This window comes from Salminus brasiliensis, chromosome 8 (genome assembly GCF_030463535.1).
Source record: "Salminus brasiliensis chromosome 8, fSalBra1.hap2, whole genome shotgun sequence".
NCBI lineage: Eukaryota > Metazoa > Chordata > Actinopteri > Characiformes > Bryconidae > Salminus > Salminus brasiliensis.
This window is the reverse complement of record NC_132885.1, coordinates 25,958,787-25,966,668: the sequence shown is the minus strand read 5'-3', so window position 1 is coordinate 25,966,668 and position 7,882 is coordinate 25,958,787.

Here is a 7,882-nt window from a genome sequence, read left to right as displayed (position 1 = left end):
GGTCTGAAGAACCTGGCTGTGTGCTCTTTCTGACTGTGCAATGTTGGAACAGCCCACAGTTTGTTTCCACATCTGTGCTGAGATGCTGCAGTGTGGCCGGTGGCTGCCACCCGCCCATCCACACGTCCTGCATTAAGAAAGCTGTAACAGAGAGGAGAACAGATGGCTGCTGGCCTGCTCTGTCCTGCATCTCCTCACAACTGCCACCCATCCTTTGTGTCCATTAATCTTCCCCTCCGTATTTGTGCAGCACAACTATATTAAACAGCTCCGGAGAACCAGAGAGAGAGAGAGAGAGAGAGAGAGACACAAACAAGGCAGCACAGCTGTCAGAAAGCCGTGAGTGAACCATCATTCGGCCCAAGTCCCCCTCTTCTCTCCTCTAAAGGCTCCTGTAAAACAGCGCAGAGAAAATCATTTTGCCTTGAACCTGACCCTATAAAAGTGGTATTCGTGACTGGGGAAACAATAAATGCTCATTATAAGGCAGCTGCCAGGGCTGCAGTGGACTTCACAAGCCTGCTTTAAAGAACCAAGCACATCTGATTCCGATTGTAATCGAGGAAGACAATTGTTTCCGCCAGGCCAAGGCACGAGCACTTTACAGTGTGAAATGTTGATGGCTTGTTGGAGGCGGGGCAGCACAGTAGCTGAGGCCTGTAAAACATGGAGCCTTGGCCGGCGTTACCAAACATTTTTCTTCCTTTTCGAGTCCATCCGTTGACACCGAGGTTCAGCCTGACCCCTTTGTACTGAAGTTTTTATAAATACTGAGTGCTGTTTACATGAACATGCAGGAGCTGCAAATGCTCCTGAAGCTTCCTGTAAAAAAATGAGTTACACTATATGTCCAAATGTTTGTGGACACCTCTTGTAATGAATGCATTTAGCTACTTTAAGTTGTACCCATTGCTGACACCGACATGCACACAGCCCATCTAGTACCTGTAGTTGTGGGCTACTGGGGTATAAAGCCCTAGCCCCACCCCCACCCCCCACCCCCCAGCATTGGAGCTGTGGAGCAGTGGAACTGTTTTCTCTGGAATGATGAATGGTGCTCCATCCAATACTTTTGGGATGAGTGGGTGGTGATCATCCAACATCCTGACCTCGCTAAAGCTCTTGTCACTGAATGCAATCAAATCCTCACAGCAGGGCTCCTCCAAAATCTAGTAGAATGCCTCCTTCCCTGGACAGTAAAGAGAGTTACTCCAACAAAGTCTGGATGCCCTTGATTTTGGAAAAAACTATTTATGACCAGGGGTCCCAATACTTATGTCCATATAATGTGTCTCTTTGGATATAGAGTATCTGAAGCATCACCTAAATTGACACTTCATGCTGCAGTGTGTAATTACTTACTGTGATAGATACCGGCGCTACTAAGACATTTCACTGCAGCTTGTGTAGCACTTACAGTAAAAGGGAATTCGCCCATTTTTTCCAAAATTTCTGTGTAATTCAGTCATTAAAAACAATCATTAAACAAAGTCTTCCTTCATTGATGTGAAACACCCTGTTCTAGAGAAGGTTCCTCAGAATTGTTCACAGTGATCGTCATGGGAACCAGATGTATGAAGAGTTTAATGTAGACATTAAGGTTCCTGGCTCCACCACTGTAAAGAAATCAGAACGTTTTTTTTACAGCTAACCAATTCACATCAAACCACTCCAAGGACTTTGTTTACATCTGAACAAATAAGGTTTAACAAATTAATTTTAACAAAATATGTGTGTAATGCCCTTACTCAAGGCTTGCTGATGAATATACTGCTTTCTAAAACTTTTTGGCAAAAAAATATGAATTTATGTAGTGTAAAATTTGATATTTGAGAAAATATAAGGGTTCACTAACTTTGTTTTCATTGTATTTCACTGTATTCTTCTATGGCTTGTTAAACGTGTGGACTTTCCTGTTATCGTTTCAAAATATATGTACTGCATGTCCAAATATTTGTGGACACCCTTGTAATGAATGCATTCAGCTACTTTAAGAAACAGGGAATGCGCAAGTGTACCAATATTTTGCCCATATAGTGTAGCAATTTTAGAAAAGGGGCAATTATATTTCCCTTAATGCAAAACTTAACTTGTTTCAAAGATATTTTGAGATTTTAAAAATGTTTTAATGTAATTAAATGTAATTAAATTTTGGCATAAACACATGTCCAAAGTAGAATGAGAAGTAGAATACAAATGATCTAATTCTTTCAAATGCTTTTTAAAGTAACTTTTCCCTCTGGTGTGCCATCTTTGTCTCCTGGCCACACCCGTGGACTATTAAGCTTCTTGTGTCAGTAAAGGATCATGCTATTTATAGATAACCTGTCATTAGCAGTTAGCATAACACATTTGCATAATCTACCATAGTTGCATAGTTTAACCTACAGTTGATATGTACATTTTTTTCTTTTTTTTCTTTTAGGGGTGTCACACTAAAGGACAACAAAACATAACACTTTCAGTAGACTAAATAAAAAAGCAAAACGAAATATTAAAAGAATTCTGAGAATAAATCTTTTCATGTGCACGTGTGAAGGGCTTCACAGGGGGCTTCAGTAACAAGACCTTGACTGGAATTATTCAATCCAATAAAATCTACTGGGGTATTGCCCCATTTATAATCAGTGTCACACCAGTGGACATAGATTTAAGAGGAAATATATCAAGTTCCTATGCTTTTAGAAATATATCAATGTAAGAAAATGATTGGCATTTACTGAATAGACAAATATTACACTACAAATAGCTACAATTATGAGGCAATTAAATATTTAAACAACTAACAACAGGTCATGTCAAATGAATACACGCACTTTAAATAATGACAGTACTAAAAATCTTGTGTCACTGCAACACCCCTCAAGCATTTATGTCTGTTTCTGAAATGCATATTTATTTATTTGTCATAAATATCAAAATCTTTACCTCAGTTGAAGAGTGGACTGCTCTACCCACCTCTGTTACTCACATTTGTCTCACAGAAAGCAAGGAATAATTCAATTTTGAGAGAAATAAAGGGCCTCGGGATGAGCCCCTGATCTCCACGTGTTAACAGTGCCGGTCACTCCTGACAGGCTCCCTCAGCTCCGCCATGCTGGGCTAAAAATCTAATGTCTACTGTGTCAGCGCAGAAAACACATTAAGGTGTGCACGGCCACTGTGAATTTATGAGGGCCACATCGCCATGACAAATATTCCAAAATGCAACTCTATTTGGTCGCCCCTCTGCTGTGTGTCCATAGCAGTCAGTGGCTAAATTGAAAAATCAATTCCAATTTCAATGATTGGAATAAAGAACACCAGGAGTTGGAGATAAAAAGGCGTTCTTCTCCTGGATCCCCTTTAATTGGAAAGTCATTTCTTCAGGGTATTCTAATGGTTCTGAAGGAAGATTGCGAAATAAAGTTGATGAGCTGGAGGAAGGTTAATAGCTTGTGTGTACACGTGCGCACGGGTGTGTATGTGCGAGGGGGGTGTGTGTTTTCCTTGCACAGCATCCATCCAACCTTTCCTTCTGACAGAGGCACGAAATGAAGAAAAATCCCAGGCTCTAGAGGCTTGTTCAGGCTTTGCACTCTCGCCTCTCCTCTTTGTTCTGCTGCGAAGGAACACCCGGCAAGAACTTGACACTGGTTCAGCGACAACGTTGGTGACATGGGTATGAGGATAAGCAGGGAATATCCTATTCTTTATTGTGGATAGCGGAAAATAAAGTGTCCCCAACGTGTAAATCCACAAATCTAAAGTCATACAGCATCGGATAGCCGGCTTGGTAAACCAGATCAGTGGTGACAGATCAGTACAGGACAGGCTAATACTTGTGCATTCATTAAGTAAAGTCCTAGAACCTTCATGAAACAGCTTGATCTCCTAGTATAAAACCACCCATAACCACATATCTGCTTATTCCTGCTCAGGGTCATGGTGGGTCATTGGTCACCAGGCAGGAATACCACCAGGACAGCCAGTGTCAGACACACACACACATTTGCTCACAGCTAGGCAGTTTAGCACGGCCAGTTAACCTACTATGTGTATTGTGTGTCATTCCAATTTTACTGTGAATGGGCGGGGCTAAAGGGCTGCCAGTAGGTTTACATAGGAGGATCTATGTAAATGCTTTGAGTTTTTGTAACATCATAGAAATAGTCATTGTGAAGGCTAATGCTAATAATAACTTTATGATAAGGCATTGCTAGCCCACCTAAACAACCATCCATCCACTTATCCGCTTCTCCCTGGTCACGGTTGTGGTTGCTGAAGCCTACAAGTTAAGCATCACATTTGACACCCCCTCTCCACCTACAGCAATGACTATGAGAATTGAGCTAGCTTACTGTACTGGTTAATTTTAATGGCTTTAGCAAACTAACAGAACTACCAATACACAAAGTAAAGCATAGCATAATTTATATATCTTTATTAGTGGTCATAACTATATATAAACTAAATAAAGTTTTTGACATCTGCTCATTCATTTTGTTCTTTTCTAGCCCACACCTGGCATTAGGCACGGTGAGAATAGGTTCATGTTTATCTGCTCCAGAAAGTTCTATTCTACTGGTGGTACTTCTCTACAGGGACTAGCTAAGCTGTGTGTGTGTGGGGGCATTTGCTCATTTGTGTCAGCAGTAGGTGCAACTTAAAGTGCTTTCATTCATTTCACAAACATTATGAGCTCATGAGCTCCGAATGTCTGTGTTACAGCTATAAATATCTGTGTACAGCTGCTAGCCTGATAGTTGTCATGGTTCTATGATGATCCGTTGCTTCTCACTAAAGAACCCTTGAAGGACCCTCATTTTAAAGTGTCCGTTAGTGCCCCCCACATAACTCCGTTTCACCGCATCTTTCAATCTGCCTCTGCTGTGATTCTCAGTGCCACCACTAAATAGAACACAAAGGTCTAACATGTTCAGTGGTTATTGAAGAAGCAATAGTAATCATTGGGCTAAAGTCTATAAAGTAGATTATGGGGGGAGACAGGATATTTACAGATACTGCAAAGGTCAAGAGATTGTCTGTGTCTGGGCCAGACGAGGGGAGGGGAGACGTGAGGGAGGGAGGGAGGGAGGGGATAGGGGAGGGAGGGGAGGAAAAACACACAAGAACTCTGGTTGGTTTCATTTCCTGGGAAGAAAGGAAAAGTTAAAAGGTGGCCCCCGAACAAATGAAACTCAATTTCACGGCACATTATCCCTCCCTGTTCTCTTCTCCTGGCTTTCATTTTCATTAAGACCACAGACAAGCATAAATTAATAATTACTGCCCGAATGTCTAAATGCAGGCCGCACTCCTGTAGCCTTTCATTTTCCACCGCGGCCTTGCATGTTCATGCTTGCAAAATGTTAATTTAGATAATGTGGCCTGCCCCTTGTCAGATAATTCTGTTTGGTGCTCTCACTAATACATAATGGTCTTTCTGATTAGATGACATTAAGTCTATCTCGTGTTCAATCAAGCCATACCGATTACCTTCCTCGTCGACTCAAAGATGTCCAGATGAGGAACAGAGAGTCAGATATTTGGAAAGTCTTTGATAGTTTTGCACTTTATTTGGTTTAATAGTATGGAGAATGTCAAACGAGCCCGAGTCATTAGGTGTAATTAACAAAGCTGCAAGTAATAAAGTTAACAGTGAGCTGTTGCTTATGCGTGGGGCAGTCTGGGGGGGTGGGGGTGTGGGGGGCGCACAACAGGCCCAAACACAGTGCAACAGATATCATGCATCATAGATTCAGTGGTGAAAGTGGAGATACACGCTGTAAAAGTAGAAGTTATCTGTTTATTTGTTGTTGAGTTAAAGGACCAAAGAACTTGCCTTAAAATGTATTTGTGAGATATTCTAACAGTCCTACATACCTCCTTCCGTTCCGTCCGTCTTCTTTCTCAGTTTCAGGAAGGGGTCAAATTACACTCATAAACTGAGAGGATTTTAAGTAATTTAAAGGACTCATATCCTACAAATTTCCTTTTGTTTTTGTTTTTTTTTATCTTAGACTTCATTTACGTTATCAACGTCCAGCCTCTGTTTATCCCCTGCAATTATGCTTCTTCCATTTGAACTGGGATGTTGGAATTGCCAAATTCCAAGTAGGAAATTTTAACTGGAACGCCTGAAAATGAAGGTTGGAAAGTTACTGAGCCGTTAAATAAATCAGCTCTGTTCTGATTGGCTGTCCTTTTCTGTGCCGCATTTAAAAAGCTGTCTAAGCTAAAACATTCCTTACAGCTCGATAATGATACGCCTTCATCATCATTTATACTTGTATTTTGCTCCATTTCCTATTACTATAAGTGGCACCCGTTGCTGATACAGATGTGCAAATGCATGCACAGCTTGTCGAGTCCCTGTGAAGCTGTGGAGCTGTGTTCTCTGGAAGGATGGTTCTCCATCCAGTACTTTTGGGTTGAGTTGGTGGAGTTGCGAATAAAGTGGTGGGGGTGTGGTGATCATTCAACATTCTCACCTGACCTGATGCTCTCTTCTAGTGGACAGTGGCCTTCCCTGGACAATAAAGACAATTACTCCCACAAAAGCAGGATATACTCTTTTTTAATCCACCTTTTCTCACCCCCACACCCATTTCCAGGAGTTTGTTTCTTCCGTCGTTGTGGTAGAGTAGAGTTTCAGTTTGTTTGTCCTCTTCTTTGGAAGGCGGTGGATATAAGTTATATGGTGCTCCACAACACTGTTCTTGGATCTTTTTGTGTTGTGTTTCTCCTGTATTCTCCTCTTCTAGACACCCTCTAACTGAGCGTATTATTCTACTCACTGTTTATCATCTGGATCTGCTGTTGCACAAAAGTAAGGTGGATACCCTTGTTTCAGAAGAAACGATGCATGAGCAGGTGTATAAATACTTCTGCTCACATAGTGTACACACAGTAAAGGACATCACAAACACACTGGGTTAAAAGGGGGCTGTTGAAACAGTTTAGTTTGCACATTTGGACTGTAGGATCTTACATTCTGTCAGGCTAACAATGTGTATATTGCCAAATGACAAAAAATATTTCAGCATTTTCAAAATATAGAAAATGAGATGTACCGTACTTATTGAAAGCAGTTTCAGGGTTACAGCGGATGCAGACAACGCTCTCAGCAAAATGTGCAACTTGAAATGCATAGAAACACCATGGAAACACTTCTAACCTGAGCAAACACCTGGTCAAACACAAAATAGATCTAAATGCTGAAAAAGTGGAGCTACCATATTTGACATCCTGAAAAATAAGTCCCCTACTAATGTTAGCAGCATGCCTCCAGCCAATGCCAAAAAAACTGAAGTGTCCATAGACATTTAAGTGAGAAATTGGCCAACAACTTCATCAACTTCCTTAGGGAAGTATCTAAAATTTGGAAAAACACAAATATGTGCTTTTTTTAAATGCATGTTTCAATAAAATCTCACTTTCTTTACTCCATTCACACAAACCTTTGTATACTTTGAGTTGAAAGTCTTAATTTTGTGTCTCTGAGTCAGTGCTGTTGTGCTTATAAAAATCTTTCCCACGGTCTGCGTTCCACACATACAACAACAAGTGCAGAACACAATGTAGCGCTGCGTAACACAGAGGCATCAAAAACAGCACAAACACTTAGCACTTCCACTTGATTTAAATGAAACCCACTACTGCTGGCTGTGTCACGATCGTGGAGGAGACCACACCAGGACAGGGGTGCCAAACACTTTATGATTACGCTACGCTACTGTTGAAAACGTAAATGCTTTCTGAGGTAAATCCAAAATTGCACTGATGACAGACTGGAGGTTATGGGAATGGTTTTGGGAGGAAAGAAGGAATTAGAGAGCGATTTTGTATGGAAAATATTAGAAATATTTTCATGATCATTTTTGGTGGTAATGTACTAATA